The following is a 20,667-nucleotide window of genomic DNA, read 5'->3' as shown; positions in this document are numbered from 1 at the left end:
AACCCCGGTCTTTAACAGTCCAGAGCCCCCAGAGCCCACGAGTTTATGACCTTGTTCTGTGCCTCCTAACACTAAGGATTTGGCACTTTTTGCACTAGCTTACTCTTGGTTCAGTTGCATTTACTCTTAGCTGATTGGGTGTATTCTTAATGTTTGTCATCAATGAAAGCTCTTGCCTTTCAACTGGACTATATATCTTCTGAATACAGGGTCATTTAAAACTTTCTTTAGATTGCCCTCTTCCCTCAGAGCATCTAATGTGAAGCCCTGCTCTGAGCCCTCCTATGACTAGTAAGGGTCCAGTTAGCATGGAGAGCCTCTCACAACCAACCAAGAAGCTTCTATGTTGAAAAATCTCCCGTTAAAACTGGGACCAGTAGTTTTTATGACAGGGTGAAGAGAATGCCACTGAGCAAACATATTTACTCTATATTTTAGCACAACGACTTGTTTGCTGTTACATAGATAAAGTTCAAGAAAAAGCTCTCTGATTCATCATTATTTATAGTTTCCCTAGCCAATATTATATGCTGTTAATTAAAAACAAATTTGGCCTATCATGTGAAATGCATTATAAACCATTCTGAGTGAATTTTACTTTAAAAGTGATTTTGTGAGAAGAAAACGTAAAAGCATATGAAATTGCTGAGATGAAGAAAATGCATAAATATAATGCAATTTGAGGCCCACTATTCACAAAGCTCAAAGAGTATTTTCAACGAGTTTGGATGAGAGTACTCTGTGGCCAGGCGTGGACAAGGAAGAAAGCCTGGTCCTCCCTCTACTTCATCTTCAACAGTCATCTTCTAGCAGTGAATAAGTAGGGCATGGATCAATTTCCAAAAGGCCTAGTAAAAAAAAAAAAAAAAGGACACTTAAAGAATTTTAACATTGTTGGGCTTTTTATTACAAAATTTACAAGACAGGGGTGCCTGAGTGGCTCAGTCATTAAGCGTCTGCCTTCAGCTCAGGTCATGATCTCAGGGTCCTGGGATCGAGCCCCACATCAGGCTCTCTGCTCAGCGGGGAGTCTGCTTCTCCCTCTCCCACTCCCCCTGCTTGTGTTCCCTCTCTCGCTGTGTCTCTCTCTGTCAAATATATAAAATCTTTAAAAAATAACAAATAAATAAAAATAAATAAAAATAAAATTTACAAGACAGACTTCTAACATTTCATAAACTTTATTTTTTAGAGCAGTTTAAGTTTTGTAGGAACAGTGAGCAGAAAGTTCCAATATACCCCCCTCCACCCACACACCTCTATGCACCCTCCCCAGATCCCCCTATTATTAACATCTTGCATTCATGTAATACATATTTTACAGTTGATGAGTCAATATTGATACATTATTGTTAGGTGAAGTCTATAGCTGACATTAGTGTTCATTCTTTGTATTGTACCTTCAACGGGTTTTGGCAAAAGGACATGTATCCACCATTACAGTATCATCGAAACAGATTTTATGCTAACAAAATATAAAAAGAAGGTAGAAGATACCATTTTGAAATATTTAACTGGTGAAACAAGTTAAATAAACTCAAACTCAACCAAAAACTTAGTGAACTTATTCTTTATAGTTCCTACTAGACAGAAAAGCAATATAATAAAAATTAAGTAGTCTTTTCTTTGAAAATTGTAGTTATTTTGATAAACAGTGCTGTCAAAACAGCAAACATGAACACCACAAACTCTAGCTCATTGTCTTTCATGTACTGTTCTCAAGATTTGGTGTGAATACTTCATAGTTAAAGTATGTCTTCCCTTGAGGATCACATAGCCATTTAATTTCTGTTCTGGCATTTGGCCTATTGTGTTTATGAGGTTCTATTGAGAAATAGAATTGATGATTTCTTCCATAACCACAAAGAAAAATTGAAAGTTACTGTTTTCAAACTGCTATTATAACCTTTCATGTTTTTCTGGAAAAATGTTTTCTTTCCAAAATGGAAAAGAAAAAAAAAAAGAATTCCCTATTAAATGTCTAACCGTTCAATATCAACTCATCTTTCAATATATTGAAATTCCACCTCAGACTTAGCCAGAGGAAGGCTGGAGTTTCCCATCTTTAGTTTGGAATCTACCAGATGTTGCTGCCTGGTCTGATAGATCTCTATTAGGTTCCTGCTTCTTGATGCATCATTGTCAAGGAAAAGAGTGTATTTCACATTTAGGGCCAACCCTGTCTGCCCCCCATGGCAACATTTCTTGTCAGTGTAGATTCACTGCTTTTGCCTCAAAGACTTCCCTCCCCAGCCCCCACAGTCCCTGAGGACTTAAATGAAGTCAGCAGTGATGCTTTTTCCAATATCTTTCTCCTCGTGTGAAGTGCCATTTTAAGACTTTTTGGAAGAATCAAAATCCAAGTTGTGCTATACAGAATTTCCTCTGAAGCAATGGTTCTCAGCTAGGGGCAAATTTGGCCCCCAGGAGGTATCTGACAATGTCTGGAGATACTTTTCTGTTGTTTCAAACAGGGGTTGGAGAGGGTACTGCTGGCCTCTAGTAGAGAGAGGCCAGGGATGCTGCTAAGCAGCCTGCAGTACACAGGACAGGCCTCCACTCAAAAGATTAACCGACACTAAAAGTCAATAGTACTGAGGTTGAGAAATCATGCTCTAAAGATTTAGTCATTCAGCCATTTTTGCCATTTTTGCATTTCAAAGTATTGCATTTGTTGAAATATTAAAGCATTGTGTCTTGATTAAAGCATTGTGTCTTGATAAAGTTAATGCCCAATAATAGTGGAAAGTAATGTGTTTTTTTATTACCTTGCTCAAGAATAAAGCTACCATGTTTGTAAAGTAGAAAACCTTAGTTGTCACTCAAAATGTAAACTGTCATAAGGGATAAGAGATTAACTGATTCCACTGCCAACTTTTATAATGTCATTATTTTCCCCTCTAACTACCTCCTTAATATCTTTGCTGACGAAGATGTTTTAAAATGGAAGACAATTAGAGCCTTTTTGTTTATGAAAAATGAAGTGTTCAGGCACAAAAGCGTGCACAGTGGACCTCTTAAAGAATGTTTAAAATCTCCTTTCATTAAAAGATGTTCTTAAGTGGCCATTTGTCACTTAATAGGAATTCCTGTTGTTTCTACTGTTGTTTTTATGTATAAACACCAGCATCGATAGATTTCCAGGATATCCTCTACAATTTCACACCCCTTGATTTCACGTTGGCTTGATTTTGGCTTGATGATTTTTCCGTCTTAAAATCACATTCTGCATAAGTTTACCTGAGAATGAATGCACTAAAAAAGCCATTGTAAACCAGCAGCCAGAGAACCACATCCTAGGCACAGATGCATTTTGTTTAACCAGGGGAGAACTTAAATTTTTAAAAATTATTTGCCAGTATTTTTTTTTTTAAGATTTTATTTATTTATTTGACAGAGAGAGACACAGCCAGAGAGGGAACACCAGCAGGGGGAGTGGGAGAGGGAGAAGCAGGCTTCCCCTGGGAGGAGCAGGGAGCCCGATGCGGGGCTCGATCCCAGGACCCTGAGATCATGACCCGAGCCGAAGGCAGATGCTTAATGACTGAGCCACCCAGTTGCCTCTATTTGCCAATATTTAAAAAATTAATAGCTTGCTCACAAGAATCTGGATATCTCTTTTTTTTTTTCTTGAGAAATGGAGAGATCTAGCCCTTGGGACCAGTATTCCCCCATGGCAGCAGTTCACTTCAAGAGAACAGCTGCTGGACACTTTTGCCAGGCGCAGGTGCACGCCATCCATCCTACCTATTCATGCCCAGCCTGCTTCACTCGGTCACCCTGCCAGGCTGCCCTCAGCGACCTTTGGATCTGCCACCCCGGCTCCCTTACAACTAAGTTCTGCAAGTGCGAATGTTTGGTAGTTAGTAGAACCCAATCTTTGGCTCTTAACCCAGTGTAGCAACTCATACGTGAAGAAAGATGGAGAGCTGAGATAGTTCAGGAGGTTGCTAGGAAAGGTGACGAGGAGAATGGGAAACTTGAACTGTGACAGAATGCACGGGGAGGGAGGAGTCATGAAAAGAACTGTACTTGAAAGTGAAAACAGATTTGCTTCCTCAGATCAGCCCTGCACGGAAATCTTCTGAACTTTGGTGAGGAGAAGACAGGTCAGGTAGTAAATATGAAGAAAAATCAAGGACATTTATGGCCAAGTCAGAAGCTCTCTGTGTATCATCTTGGCTCCAAATGGTAGCGTCTAGTCCTGGCCTGCGTTCTTGAGGAATCACCAGAATTGGAAATGGAATCCAGGAAGAGCTCCAGGAGTCAGTCCAAGGAGGGACGATGATAACGTGTTGGAATTATGATACAAGGCAAAGGTAGAGGGAAAGGCGAAGCTGGTACCAAAACACAGGGGGTGTCAGATACAGCCTCAGGACCCACAGTATAGAGAGCCAAGCTAGGAGAAAGGTCAGGACAGGGAAGACGTAGACAGCAGTTTCTGGCCTCTGCGTTCCTCTGCGCCAAGTCTGTCATTTGGATGAATCTAGAAGACCCTGAGGGCTCCACGTTCTTCTGTCTGTAGTAGTCTGAGGTCCATGCCTTAGTGAGTCTCCATTTCTTTACGAATGTGGTGTTTGATAGACCTTTTTTTAGTCATCCAAGTTCTGGAGAAAAGCAAGGGGTGGTCTGACCACACAGAACTTTAGGTTACTTCCCTCTCTCCCTGCCCCCGAAGAGGACAAACAAGATAAAATCTTGACCTGAAGCCTCCAGCTGTGGTCTACAAATGTGAAGGCAAAGGGAAACAATTCTTGGGGATATGGGGGTGGGGGGTGGGGTGGGAGACTGAGGAAATGGACTGTTTGGAGGGTGTTTAAGCCTTATTTGATGCAAGAGAAAGAAGAAGGGACTAGAAAGAAAGACATTTGAGGAAGGAAGAGAGTAAAAGAATATTAAAAGTGTTGCTGGAAGGAATCTCAGAAAATACTACCCTAGGCTAGGCTGGGCTTTCCCTGTTCGTTATGTGTAGAGGGACCATATAATTCACCATCCAAATCTGTACTCTTCCAAGAGTGAAAGAGGAAACAGTAATTTTTCCAAGACCCCAGCAGGACCTGGACTGGCTAGCAAATGTGCATCATGTCTCAATAGTTAAAGACAAAGTAAGGAACCTCCCTTGAGCTTCAGGGCCCCAGGCTACTGACTACATCCTAGGGGCCTGAAGGCCTCAGATTGAACCTGTTGTGTTATGATGTAGAAAGCAGAGACTCCATCTCAGGATGAAGAAAGAGTACTTCTCATTTCTCCCTAAGCCTCTCAATCACCCAGGAACTTTAAAAAATTACAGATGCCCAGAAATTCACTTTAATTATTCTGGATTGGGGCTAAACAAGGGTTTTTTTTGGTTTGTTTGTTTGTTTTGTAGTTTTTAAAGCTGCCTGGTGATTCTAATGTGCAACCTAACCAGAAGGCGACAGTTTCTCCCCAGCTTCTAGGGGACTGTAGCTTGCTCTTCCCTGTCCCCACTGTTAGCCTATGCTGACAAGGTGGTGAGCATGCCCTACAACTAGGGAGTTTCCTCCCTGCTTCCCCACCCCCACCCACCTGCCCAGTTCTGGGGCGGGAGGAGGTAGGGGCTGAAGTACTGTGAGCTCGTGTATTTAAGCTGAAAATGTGTATTTCTTGCCAAGAACAATTGAATATTAAAAAATGAAACAGAACAAAACCTGAACAAAACCCCTTAACCAGGCGGATGATGGCTCTTGGCATCACACAACTGAAGACTGAAGAAGTCGTGTTTGGGCTAGTGCTTTATCACTACCTAGAGCCACACAGACACAGTTATTAAATTGGTGGCAATACCTATGTAGTGTTTGGAGATGGCAACATCGAATCTACCCTCAGACCACAAAGATTTCTCATTTAACCCATATTTCTGGAGCAAATGTTGGGTTAGGGTGCTAGAGACTGCAGCTGCGCTCCAGAGGAACTCACAGAAGTCACTGTCAAGACAGTTACTGAAGTAACACATGGAACCCAGAGGGGGCCGGGCTGCTTTGAACTGTTAAAAGGTAAACTGAGGCACATTAAAAAAAATTTTTTTTTAAGAGTTTGAGCAGAAATCGATTGGAGAGAGGCAGGGCCAAGCCAGAAGTGGTTAGGAGCACTCTGTGGCAGGAGCTCGGGGAAAGACTTCTGTAAAGAAATTGCAGAAGCAAAGAAAGGAAATTCTTTGATTGGCTATAGCTTAAAGCCTGGCTGACTGTTCTTGATTGGTTGTCCTTAGTGTTTTTATTTCCCGAATGGGAGGCATTTACAGGCTTAGGTTTGGGTTGCTTCGGTAGGCCACTGGGGCTTTAGAACCAGATCCATCTAACGGCCTCCTTGTTGAATTAACTTACCAGAACTCCTCTCACCAACATGTCCGTGGTGACACAACCAGGAGAAACACCAGCTGGACAGGCAAGAATTAATGAAAAGCATTTTAAATCCTCATTTCAGCCTCTCAGAAAATCACCGAGGGATTATATAACCCTCAGCCAGGCTTCAGTCCGCCTTCCTCTCTCTTCGCTCTCAGAATCTCTGTACCGCATCCTTTATCAATAGCCCAGGATTTCAATTTCATCTCACATCTCAATACCTAGCACGGTTCACCAAGGTAACCGTTCTCTATTTCCTTTCTCTCTCTCCACTCCCCCAAACTCGGCTTCCCAACTCCCTCTTGGACGCCTTTTCTTCTCTCTCCTCTTTTCTGGGATCCGTTTCTGGGGCTGGGGCTCCTTTTCCTTTAAGATGTAAATCCTGCAGCTCAGCTCAGATTCTAATCAGCACGACAAAAGGCCAGGCCTGAAGCTGTCTGAGCAGCAAGACTCCTTCCTCTTAGAGCCTGGGGGTGGGAGAGCTGGGGAAATGCTGTGATGGCTCAAAAATGAACTTATTTGCTCTGGCTCTTGGTATGCAAACGTATTTGTATATATGCATATATACAAGCATAATTACAGGAGGGCCATAGATAGGTGTCATGAAATACTCTGGAAGGATTCAGGAATCATCTTGTGTGAGAATGATATGTATGATATAGAAATACATGCCAGTGGAATGCTTTGAAATTAATTTTTGTTACTGACACATTCACAGTATCTTAAAAATGAAATTTTCACTGAAGGAACTAAAAATGCCTTTCAATATCCCACTACTGTTAATTTTCACAATAACAAAACAGAAATGATTGTTTCTTAATCTAATAAGGGTCAGATGTGGGGAGGTATGCACACATTCTTTGAAACATAATGTCTTATAGTTCCATAAGAATAACATAAATACAAAATATAAAAGTTTGCAAAATTTTTCTTTGTTGTTAATTCATATTAGGCTGTGTACTCCTCATTACACTGGATTGTTTTGTTTGTCCTGTAACCCTAGCATCTGGTATGTGGCCTAAAATAAGAGAGGGAATCATTGAACTTATAAATAATACAAGCTAGCATTTACTGAGCATTTGCTAAGTGCCAGGCACTGTGCTATAAATATAGAATCCCAGGTTCTTAGATTTTCTGCCATTGGTGTTATACATAGAAAGAACTTTTCCACTATAATATCTTTTAAGGCTTATATCTTAAAAAAAAAAAAAAAGATTTATTTATTTGAGAGAGCAAGAACACAAGCGGATGCAGGGGTTTGGGGAGAGGGAGAGAGAATCTCTAGCAGACTCCCAGCTGAGTGCAGAGTCCTGTCATGGGGCTCCATCTCAGGACCCTGAGGTCAAGACCTGAACCGAAATCAACAGTCGGATGCTCAACCGACTGAGCCACCCAGGCGCCCCCTAAGACTTATATCTTCTAGTTCTTGAAGTTTCTTTTTTTTTCTTTCTTCCTTCCTCCCTCTGTCCCTCCCCCCCACCTCCCCTCCTTCCATTTCTCCCTTTCTTTCTTTCTTCCTCTCCTGTTGTAAATATTTAGACCAGTGCTGCCCAATATAAACATAATGCTTTCCACAAATGTGAGCAACAAAAATTTAATTTTCTTAGTAGCTACATTAAAAAAGTAAAGAGAAACAGATGAAATTCATTTTAATAATATATTTTATATAACCCATTATATACAAAATATCATTTCAATGAGTAATCGATGTGAAAAAATTTTAATGAGATATTTTACAGTCTTTTCTTTCTACTGAGTTTTCAAGATCTGGAGTATATTTCACATATTAATATATCTCAACTTAAAATAGCACATTTTAAGTGCTCAATAGCCACATGTGGCTAATGGTTATTGTATTGGACAACACAGTCTTAGATCATCAAAGCTAGAGATAAAAATTACTAACCAGTAACTCCCAGCCATTCTCTGAAAAACCCTCTTTTCCCTACTTACATCCAAAATAACTTTCATTTATATACTGATATCTTTTATGTAGGCAGAGCACTCAATACACATTGTAGAATGAGTGAATGATAGGATGACATTATGATTTATTTTAGAAGGATAAGATATTAAGGAACTTCATTGAGGGGGAGGACTTAGCATTAATAACACCTACAGAGCTGAACACATGTTGAGTCCCTGACATTAGATCAGTTACTTGATACACGTTATCTCGTGTACTGCTCACCGCATATTTTATTGAGATTGTAGTGATCAGACTCACTTTCACAAAGAAATTGAAGCTTAGCAATGTTTAGTAACTTGCTCAAGGTTACAATCATAGTGAATTGCAGAGCCAGATTTGTAACTATGTTTGTCTGAGTCCAGACTGAAGCCTTCACCATCCCATACTGCTTTTGTAAGATAAGACCATCAGGCTAAAAAAATAGCAGAGTCTGTGTTTATTCTATCAAGTTAGAAAAAAGACCATCACTTATGGTAGTTGTTGACATTTTCTCTCTGATTTCACTAGACAGAATAATTTAGTTGAAAGTAGCAAATATTCTTTCATTTTCGCAAGGTTTTCAATTTGTTTCCAGAACATTTATTGGAAAGGCATTTAGAAAATCATTTTGTATTCCTTTAAAGATTGTGGGAGAGAGAGAGTACATGATTTACATTTTGTGGTTTGAAACCTTGAGTAATTAAATAGTCACACAAAGATATTAGTAGTAGAACCAAGACGTTAACATCATTACATTCCTCTTCTGAACCTCCTCTAACCACCAAAAAAAGGCCTCTTTAGATTGAGGTTACAAATTAGGATGCTAAATTAGGTAAGAGTCTTCCTTACTTATTCTGTAAGGTAAGCTGCTTGTTGAAAGTCAGAAAATAATGCATTCCTGTGCATATGTAATTGTACAGATAATTGCCTCTATCATTTAAAAATATCATTTGCCAAAATGGTGTCTATGATTAATCATGTACATTTATCATTGAGTCGACTGGGGTACATTATAAAATCCTTTCCCTAAGCTCATGCATCTTTCCTCCCTTCTTGTTTTTTTCAGTGTAAGTAATTTAGTAGTTCAGAATTTTTTGTTACTCCTTGAGCCATAATTCACCTGTGCAGGAACCAGCAACGAACTTGCCCTTGGGCTGCAGAGGGCTTGTTTTTTGACTTGTGACGTCAAGGAATAAGGATGATGTTTAAAATCTCCCTTCTTTTCTCGTGGATGCTTCTAAAACTAAAATCCTGGGAGAAGGATCATTTATCAATATTAAGTATCTCCGTGACCATTTCCTCAGCCCAAAACTGTACCGTGTTGGACTTCAAAGTCAGATGGTACTAAGGAAAGAAAAAAATACTTAAGAAAGTAAATAGTAATCCTGAAATCCTGACATGTAGAACTTACCTAATGTAAATACAGTGTGCTTAATGATAATAGCAACTGTCCGAGAACATTTTTGACATAAGGCCTTCTGACGGTCTGTTTCTGGACGCTCTACCCTGGATTCTCAGAAAAACGTCCAGACTGATGCTGTTGTATTTTTATTTGTTGAAGTTTAGCAATCCTATTTTCCTGAGTAGGAAAGATGGTTGCTGTCAGCCCCGAACCTGTACCCACAGAATTCAAAATCCCCAAAGAAGTCCTCTCAATCCCAGCTCCATTTGTAAATCTAGCAAGAACCCCAATTGCTTGATTGACCCCATAATGGTGATGGTGGTGTCATGTTGGTGCAGCACGCTGTTTCATGGCAGTGGATAGCTTCACCAGGATCAGAAGAATGAAAAAGGAGAGGTTCTCCAAAGAAAGAAAACAAGAGGTATTTGTCTGCTCTAGGACCCAAACTTTTATTGCTTTCTTATCACTTGAAAAGACTGTATTTTAAGCTCTGTGAGGGGAGGGACCAGCTCTGTCTTGCTAACCACTGTATCCTCAAGGCATACTCATTATCAGATGCTTAATAAATTTATGAATGAATGAATGTCAAGCTACATAGGAGGAAAATTATTAAGTTTGTTTGGCAGCCTGAGAACAAAAGAGGGCACGATGTGGGTTAAATGGTGGTGTGCTGAGACAGCTGGGGGGAGCCATTTATAATTTGGATTTACCTGTCAACCCCTACCCCCACCACTCCTTGGGGAATAGAACTGAGAATGTGTCTCAGCTTATGTCACTTTCTTTGTACATCTTTGACTGGCTCCCTTTGAGGTTGGCACTCCCCTTCTTTAGAAGTGGAGAGACCTTGAGTTAGGCCTGGCTCTAGGTTGCAAATTCTTCTTTAAGGTTGGTTACATATACTTTCAATGGCGATTTGTTGGGTGCAGTTTCTCTGCTTAAAACTTCCCAGGGAAATCTTTCATTTCCAAATCTCTGAGAGGCACTTGATTTCCTCCCTCTTATACCCACTGCCTTTGTATGACTCTGAAATCTGGTTCCTCATAGAAACGACATGGGAAAACACAGTGTAAAGTACTAGTATGGTATTTTCATTCATTCATTCCATTCATATTAACAGAGAGTCTACTCTGTGCTGTGCACAATGCTAAGCTTTGGAGAGGTGATCCGGAGCAATTGCCCTAGAAGAGGAAGCAGACAAAATGCCACACAAATACTCAGTTTAAATCAGGAGACAGGTAGTATGAAGAAAAGGAGCTCAGGGCCATGTGGTTATTTAGAAGAATCCTCTATTCTACGTGATCCGAGGAGACTTCCCCAAAGAAGTGACATCTGAGCTGAGATTTGAAGGATGAATACAAGTTAAATAGGTGGGAGCCTAAATGTTTCAGGCAAAGGGGATAGCATAAGCAAAGACCCAGAGATAGGGAAACGTGTGGAAGAAGGTCAGAGTGGCTGGAGTTAGTGAGTGTGGGGAGGATTCTATGAGATGAGGTCTGAGAGGATGGTAGGGATAAGCTTATGCAGGGCTTTATAGCCATGTTGAGAATTTTATCTTTACTCTGCAAGGCATGTGAAGCCTTTAAGTGGTGAAGGATGATGTCTGTTTTCCCTCTGAATAGATCACTCCAGCAGCAGAATGAAGCAGATATTGGACAAGGGTAAAAATGGATGTCTGAGACCAGTTAGCAGCCAACTTGGTATAGAAATGAGAAATTAGGGGCGCCTGGGTGGCTCAATCGTTAGGCGTCTGCCTTCGGCTCAGGTCATGATCTCAGCGTCCCGGGATCGAGCCCCGCATCGGGCTCCCTGATCAGTGGGGACCCTGCTTCTCCCTCTCCCAATCTGCCAGCTTGTGTTCCCTCTCTCACTGTGTCTCTCTCTGTCAAATAAATAAATAAAATATTTTTTTAAAAATATTTTTTTTAAAGATTTTATTTATTTATTTGAGAGAGAGAGAGAATGAGAGATAGAGAGCACAAGAGGAAAGAGGGTCAGAGGGAGAAGCAGACTCCCTGCTGAGCAGGGAGCCCGATGCGGGACTCGATCCCAGGACTCCAGGACCATGACCTGAGCCGAAGGCAGTCGCCCAACCAACTGAGCCACCCAGGCGCCCATAAATAAAATATTTTTTAAATAAAAAAAGAGAAATTAGGAAACTGATTTTTGCATTTCTTAACATAATACTGAGTCCTTTGTTTTATCAAGTCTGTCAGCTAGAAGTTCTCATCTGAGAACAGATGAAGGACTTCATCCTGACCTTGTCATGCTAGAGAGCACACCAGGAAAGGGCTGTCCGGGTGTGTTGAATGATCAGATGCACTTTTGGGGCTTGCTGTTTTGGAGGTATCAGAGTATAGTCATGTAGAAAAATAAACGAGAAGGCTGGGAATATGGGTCTGATGATGGAAAAAAATAGATGCTAAAGCGGAAGGCTTGGGAGACTTCCACAAAGAGACTCTACTTGGAGCTGGGAGTATGAATGACTGTTCAAGATTATGTTAGGGAAGAAGGAAGAGATTGCTAAGGAAAACACCTATATTTAGGGATGGATATTCATTCCACAAATACTAAGTGTTCACTATATACCTGGCCCTGGGCTGTGACTCAGAATTGAGAGCCAGAAGAAGCTAGCTGGAGATGAAAAAAGAGGACTCTGAAAATGTGGAGTAACAAACAGCAAAGGATAAGAAAGTCTCAAGAAGGAAGGGTGGCCAATGGTTTAGTTCCTGTGGAGGATGGAAATACAATGAAGGCTGAAAAGACAACTCTGGGCTAGTGGAGTAGTCTCCACCCGAGATGGTACACATTATAAAGCTGGTCTAGTCACCAGACTTAGAGGGAGTGCACATTAGGGACCTTGACAAAACCCTCTTCCCATTTAGAACTTTAAATTACAGGAAGATGAGACTCGATATATAAAATTTCACTTTGTATCTCACTTCCTTGAATCACAACTGTTCTATGGAAAGAGAGCTGTGCTTCCCCTGTCCTGCCATGGCTGTCAGCCAAAAGCAGAGATGTCACAATTTGAGGTTGACAGCAGGATGACCCTTACAGGGTCACTACGGCTTCTGTCCTGTGGCAGATCCTCCTGCTGAAATATGGAGGTGCCATGATGTTAAATCAATAGTCGTGAGTGATGTGGAGACTTGAGATGAAGCTAAACATAGCTTCCTTTGATTTTACCTTTTCATTTTTCCTGCTGGGCACCACATTCTTAGAAGAATGATTTACTGGGTAAATCATCTGCTCAGATTTGCTATTCTAACCAAATGATACTATCCTAAGAGGATCACAAGGGCCTGGATGTTAACTGTGTTCATTTAGGGTCCCATGTTAAATTTCTGGTGACAAAAAAAAAAAAAAATAGATTCCCCATGAAATTTATAAAGTAGTGGACACAAACATTTCTGTTAGAAATATTCAGGAAATTCTGATTGCCAATCACATATTTAACAGTGAGTAACTCAGTAATGGAAATCAAAGTTGTAAAAGAATAACATGTATTTGGGCTGAATATTCAAAATTTTATACCCAATAATTTAAGAAGAAGATTGAGCTGTTATCTATTGCTGTATAACCACCCCACAATTTATTGGTTTAAAACAAGAACCGCTGATTCAGAACATGATGCTGTGAGTTGGCAGTTTCGGCTGGGCTCAGCAGTACAGTTCTTCTAGCCTAGGCTGGGAATGTCTCACGCAACTTCCAGCAGTTGCCAGGCAGCTAGATAGCTCTGTTTCTGGGGATTAGTAGGGACAATGGGGGTAGAGGAGCTCTAGGTATCTCATCAACCAGAAGGTTAGCTTTGGCTTGTCCACATGGAAACTAGGCCAGCTTCCTAGATAAAGAGTGGAAGATAAAGAGTGGAAGGCATGGCTCAAAATTGGCGCAACATTGTTCTGCCACAGTCTGTTAGCCAGAGCAAGTCACAGGTTCTGTTCATGTTCAAGGAGTAGAAAAACCAACTCCATCTATTGATGGGAGGGGCGAACTACAAAGTTATACTGTAACAGGGTAAGGACATTGGCCATTTTGCTATCTACCACAGATGATGCATCATTTTTATCTTATTTGTCTTACAGATAGGTAGGTAAAATGTATAGTATTTAAATGATACCTTTGGAAGGGAAAGTATTTTCATTTTTTGCTTTGAGGGCCATATCAAACTAGAATCTCTCTCAAAGCAACCAGTTAGGATAAGATTGTGTTAATTGAATATCTTTGGCATCATTTTTATTTAAGTGTAAAGAAAATCCTCATGTTTTTAGTGGCTGTTAGTGTAGGTCTGTGTGACACCACTAATCACAGACAAAGCAGAACTTCTTAATGGAAAGGAACACTACCTAGCTGTTGGTCTAGTAATCCTACATAAAGATTTCACAACTGCCATTGGGAAAAGGCATTTACTTGACAAATGGTGCTATTTCTGTTTTTGTCTGCCCAGTTTTAAATTTCTTCTTATTAAAATGGCAAATTCAGGTCCCAGAATAAATTGAACAAATGAAGTACATAAATGGAAGATACACACTTCACCACTTCACTTTGTAATATGTAGACATCTTATGGATGCAAGGACATTTCATGGAAAGAGAGTTTTAAAATTACTTTGTATGCGTATAGAGAAAATAAAACTTTTTGATGTCTTGGCTCAAACTGAATAGGATCTCACTTAATAGCCCATGTAGTACTTTAAGATGATTTATTATTATGCTAATATTGTAATGTAATATTTATTAAGCATTGGAAGTGTGCAGAATACTAGATAGTCCACATAAAAGATCCTGGTGGATTTCAAGGAAAAGGGCTAAGAAATGCACTCTCCTAATCCACAGGAAAAGAGAGCAATTCAGAACCTAGCTGAACCAATGAATCCTACTTAATTTAGTATACAGCGTATGTCCAAAAAAAAGGTAGACTAATAGAAATGGAGGGTGAGCATCTCTGATTAGAAGGCTGTCATCTTAAGAGCACACTTTCCTCCCCAGACCTAATTTTCAAAAGGGTTAATTCAGTAAAATATTTCTCATTTAACAGAAGTTTTGGCCAATAATCCTTTTCATAATCATCTGATGTTCTAAGATCATAAGTTACAGTGGTTTCTATAGAGACCAGCTTTATAACTATTATCCCAAACTACAAGATGAAATGCTTTTAAAAAATTATACCTTAACTGTAACCTTACAGCATCACAATAAAATTTACAATGTTGGCATAAGGTATGTGGAAGTCTCAGAATAGAGTTATAAATTTGCTGTAAGAGAACAATTTCCCCCCCAAATTAATAGCATATTTAAAAATATCATCTTTACTGTGGCCAAGATAAATGGGGGGGGAACCCGAGACAATGATTTAGGTGACTACAAAGAAAAATGCACATTCCCAAATAGTAGGACCCAAATCCCTCCACTTTTATCTGAAAAAATGCATGTAATTTGAGGAAAGATTTTCTTAGTTTGCCATAATTCTACACTTTGCTTAGCCAGTTTAGATCTGGGGGGAAACGTAATGCCAAAGCTCAAAAGGGGCTTAGGAACAGCATTTCCTATTTCATGAAATCATGTTCACTGACTAAGGGTTTTATCTTTTACTTGTCTTTAAATAGAATTCTCTCAGAAGTTGGTGAAAGTCTTGGGTGAAAATTGATTGGGGGTGCCTGGATGGCTCAGTCGGTTAAGCATCTGCCTTCAGTTCAGGTCGTGGTCCTGGGATCCCGGGATCAAGCCCCACATTGAGCTCCCTACTCAACAGGGAGCTTGCTTCTTCCTCTCCCTCTGCCTGCCGCTCCCCCTGCTTGTGCTCTCTCTCTCTCAGATAAATAAATAAAATCTTTTTAAAAAAGAAAATTGATTGAAAAACAAGTTCTCTCTGTCTCTATATGCTCATATCAATGCTATGCATGTATGTGTGTGTGTATATATATATATATAATATGGATAATTTTATATATATATATATAAAATGGCCTCAGTGAAGTAAAATATAGATATTCTAGCTTCTTTTGAGTCTCTAAGCAAGTAAAAGAATACAAAAATGCATACTTACATGCTTTTTGGTTGATGGTAGATAAAGCTAATGGGATAAAAGTATCCTAATTATTGGTCTGAATATAGAAAAAAAAGCACAAATTAACTTTATTTCTGAAAAGGTTCCTTATATTCTTTTTACTTAAATAAAGTTATACTGGTGTGCCTGGGTGGCTCAGCTGGTTAAGCGTCTGCCTTTGGCTCAGGTCATGATCTCAGGGTCCTGGGATCGAGCCCCGTGTTGGGCTCCCTTCTCGGTGGGGAGTCTGCTTCTCCCTCTCTCTCTCCCTCCACTGGTGCTCTCTCTCTCTCTCTCTCTCAAGTAAATAAAACCTTTACTAAAAATAAAATTATGCTGTAGATGCCTATGACTGCCATTGTAATAAAACATAAGTACAAGCTTCTTTTGGTAATATGCATTCATCTCCATGTATAGTCTTTTTTTTTTTTTTTTAAGATTTATTTGAGAGAGAGAGAGCGCGCGTGCGTTCACACACGAGCGTGGGAGTGAGGGGGAGGGGCAGACGGGGGGGGAGAGAGAGAGAGAGAGAATCCTTAAGCAGACTCCCCGCTGAGCTCAGAGCCTGACCCTGAGATCACAACCTGGGCTGAAATCAAGAGTTGGCTGCTTAACCAACTGAGCCACCCAGGCACCTCTACCACGTATGTTCTTTTAAGGAAAGAATGTAGTGTTATTTAATAATTCTCAAAGAACATTTTAGGACAGTATACTTTATGCTAGTTGATGGATTAGATTTGTAAAATGCAGATACATTTTATTTGGTGATTTTTATTTAAAAATTTGAAGAGGGGAAACAGAGCAGTGAAAAGTACATTCAGTTCAAGTAGTAAAGAAAACATGAAACTTTCCTAGGGGAATAAAATCACTTACCAATTTCAGCGTTATAGTTAAAAACTGGTCACATAAGTCTATGGTCTATAGAATGAAGTTTAGACAATGAAAAGTGATATGGAAATTGGTTGAATCGACTAGTTCTTGTTGGCTTTTTAAATTACCTGTAAGCACATAGTCATCTGTAGTACATAGGAATGCAAAACATATTTTCATATATGTCTAATTATAGGGTTAAGTTGTTTATCAAAATGACTGCCCAAGCTTCTGTATGTTTAAAAAGTTTGCTCTGTAGATCTTATTTAAACTATGTTTTCAAACAGGCAAAACAACAACAGACAGTTCATAAATGAAAAATTTTAAAAATGACTTTTTCAGAATATTGCAGCAACTTGTAAAACTCCTACTTATCCACAGACTTTCTGAGAAGGGATGCTGTGAACCAAACTCTAGGAAGCACCCAGAAAGTAAAGAAAGAATGAGCCAAGTAGAAAATTCATGATGGAAGTTGAAGGTCACAAGACAGAAGGTAGAGATGTGACACTCTATTTAGTAGATAGTTTTTTTTTTTTTTTGCTTTGTTTTGTTTTTTTTCCCACTTTTAGGTTGTACACAGAAGAAACAGCTAGATCAGAAATAGAAAAGGAACATTTCCTTAGGTCTCCAAGGAGAGAAATGCTAGCAAATAGTTATTTCTAAAAGATTCTGAGAAACCTATTGGACAAAGGGGTGAGGAGGGGCAAAGGCTTTATTAAATAGTTTGGTGATAGAACCTAGGTTTCTTGGGGCTTTTGAATGAATTCTAAATGTTTTAGGAAGATAAATAGCAGGATTAGATTAAATGCCATTTTGTTAGTCATCTATGAAAGTTTTGTGTCTAATTGTTATTTCTTTCATCTTTGTTCTTGAGTTTGTTTCCTTTATTATTTCTTCTGGATATCAGTTCTAGTTTAACTACTGCATTAAACTACAGTCTGTGGACTGTGGGGTTTGATTCACCAGCTTGTTTCATTTCTTTGTCTGGACACCTGACCCAGCAGAACTCTACTTCAACCTGGAGACGACTAATGCAAAAATGAAGTTTAAACTAGTCCAAAAAAGATTAACCCATATTTGAAAGCAAGCTTTACCCCTGCAACCCCATCTTGGAGATGGCATTCTCGTTAGTGCCATATGAAAACTACTTTTAAAGCATCACTCATTTTAATAAAGAGGATCATAAAGTTAAGTTCTCTAAAGTATCAACATTCTTGCCTTGACGGTTAATTGAAACATTTCAGACAAGTAAGTACAGAATTTACTTTTCTGCCTGAAATAGTGAAGTAATTAAGGTAAAAATAAATTACCTGATCAGTGATTCTTAGTTTTCTATGCCCCTTAGAATTCCCTGGGGAGCTTCTAAAAATTACAGATCCCAGGTCCCAGGTCCTTGACCCTAACAAACTAAAACAGGAAGTGGGGTCCTGGCATTGTTCTTTTTAAAACAGCTCCCTAGGTGGGGCACCTGAGTGACTCTGCCTTTGGCCCTGGGTCCTGCTCAGCAGGGAGTCTGCTTCTCCCTCTCCTTTTGCCCCTCCCCCTTATTATGCTCTCTCTCTCTCTCTCTCAAATAAATATTTAAAAAAATACATAAATTAGGGGCACCTGGGTGGCTCAGTTGGTTAAGCGACTGCCTTCGGCTCAGGTCATGATCCTGGAGTCCCAGGATCGAGTCCCGCATCGGGCTCCCTGCTCAGCGGGGAGTCTGCTTCTCCCTCTGACCCTCTTCCCTCTCGTGCTCTCTATCTCTCATTCTCTCTCTCTCAAATAAATAAATAAAATCTTTAAAAAAAAAAACAACAACATAAATTAAAAAATAAAAAAGCTCCCTAGGTGGCTAATTTGTAGCCAAGGTTAGAACATCAATCTAGATAGTTCAAAGCCAAAAAATAATGAACAAATAAGTAAACAAACAAGTAAATCCATTCCTATTTGTATGTTGAGGCATAATGATTATTACCTCTATTACTTGTCACTTGTTTTAAAACCACCAAAAAAAAAAAAAAAAAACCACCAGTGGGGGCACCTGGGTGGCTCAGTTGGTTAGGCATCTACCTTCAGTTCTGGTGGTGATCCCAGTGTCCTGGGATCGAGTCCCGCATCTGGCTCCTTGCTCAGCGGGGAAACTGCTTCTCCCTCTCCTTCTGCCTGCAGCTACCCCTGCTTGTGCTCTCTCTGTCAAATAAATAAATAAATAAAATCTTAAAAAAATAAAACCACCAGGGCATTTGGTTTCCTGTAGCTTTAAATTCAAACATTTGTAGATTGCAGTTAAGCCCTTCTACAGTCCATTCTTAACAGACTTTTCAGGTCTCAGCTCCCTACAACCCTGTTCAAGTCTTGTCAACTCAGAGCCTTCCAACACTCCCTACCCTTTTACTCTGTGTTTTTAGCTTGCTGTTTTCTTTCTCTCATACTTCAGCCTCATTCTATGCTTGGCAGAATGTTATTTCCCCTTCAAAGACCAGCTTAAGAGTCATTGCCTCTGTGACATTGGAGTAATCATAATATAGTTATTTTATATAATGCTGATTTGTATAAATTCAAATCCCCTAAATATTTTCCTGAAGAGACAAAGTCACATTGTATAGCAATAAGTGAATGGTTAATAATACCTCTTCAAAGTCCATCTATCTAAGTATGTATCTATCATATTGCTGCTTAGTTATTCCAATATCAATAATTACCTAGGTATATGATCCCAGGAGGCATTTGATTTAGGTTTATGAACTATTTCACATAGACATTTATGTTCTGAAACAGTTACAAATTCCAATGTCTTATTCCAACTCCCTGAATCATTTTAAGGAAGACCATCATGTATGATTTTTTTTTCCTGCTTAAAATTGGACTATCCAGACTTTAAGAAAATTAGAGATATTGACAAGATTAGGACATCTATATTCTTTGATATGTTGAATTCTCACATTTGGAGTATGAGTTTCAAATAGGAACTAAGTGGATATAATTTCTTTTTCTTTACTCCTTTGGCTTTGATGCCACAGGAAGCCAGCTTGCTAACTCCCTGACACCTGATATTTCCCTGACTGAAAGGACTTTCTGATGAAGATCAGCATTTTCCCCAAGACAGGAGTGTGAATTCTCTTCTTCCTAAAGATACACATGTCCCTTAAAAGAGCCCGGAATATTTCCTGCAAAACTGCCTCAGTCATTTGAGCACTTATTAGAGCTACCATCAGAAAGGCTGAGGGAAGAAATGCGTCATTCCTGCAAAGGGAAAAACAAGTGCACCCTAAAATAGGCCAAGAACTTGAACATCAGCAAGATTACAGGCCAGAGGGTAAATCAAGCTTTAAATAAAAAATTGGTTTCAAAAATAAATACTTATCCTTTAGTTCCCTGGCTTAAGTTTTCCAACTTTCTCACTGCAGGAATTTTGTGAAATATACAAATGGTAGACAAGTAGTTGTGTTAATATTCTGAATTTACATTTTTTTAAATTAGGAATGTGGTTGGTTTGTTGCGGTGGTCTGTTACGAGGTCTGTAATTATACAGATTACAATCTACACCTAGTCACAAATAGAGGAGTTACTCTCCTAGGACAATTTCAGGATCTCTTCAGGTAGGAAAATTTTCTGTAACTGAGGAACGACTCAACTTTTAGACAAGGGCTCATTATGTCCAGGTAATTCCATGCCGATGTGAGCTCCTCCTTTCCCCTCAAGTCTTTATTGATGTTGACCCCAGGTTCTCCGTCAAACTCAATCCTGACTGAGCTGCAGGCAACCCCGCTGGGTGTGGACTTCAAGCCCACCACTGGAGGGCGTCTGGACGCTTCCAAACAATTCCGAAGCTCCTGGAAAGTCTGATCTAGAAAACTAAAGCACAGGAGGGAGAACGTGATATTTGATTTTATTGGGCTAATAAGTAAAGGGGATAACAGGAAGGTTTGGGAGCAAAACTAAACCGCTTTCTTTCGTGGGATCAGCCCTTCCCACCGGGGCAGCCAACTCCCTAGAGGGCAGGAGAGACTAATATTATGAAGGCCTGAGCCCTCTGAGCTCCGCAAGGGCAA

Source organism: Eumetopias jubatus, unplaced genomic scaffold (genome assembly GCF_037043125.1).
Source record: "Eumetopias jubatus isolate StellerSeaLion01/CBP00866 unplaced genomic scaffold, mEumJub1_p1.0 scaffold_5, whole genome shotgun sequence".
Classification (NCBI taxonomy): domain Eukaryota; kingdom Metazoa; phylum Chordata; class Mammalia; order Carnivora; family Otariidae; genus Eumetopias; species Eumetopias jubatus.
Note: the sequence above shows the minus strand (reverse complement) of the source record.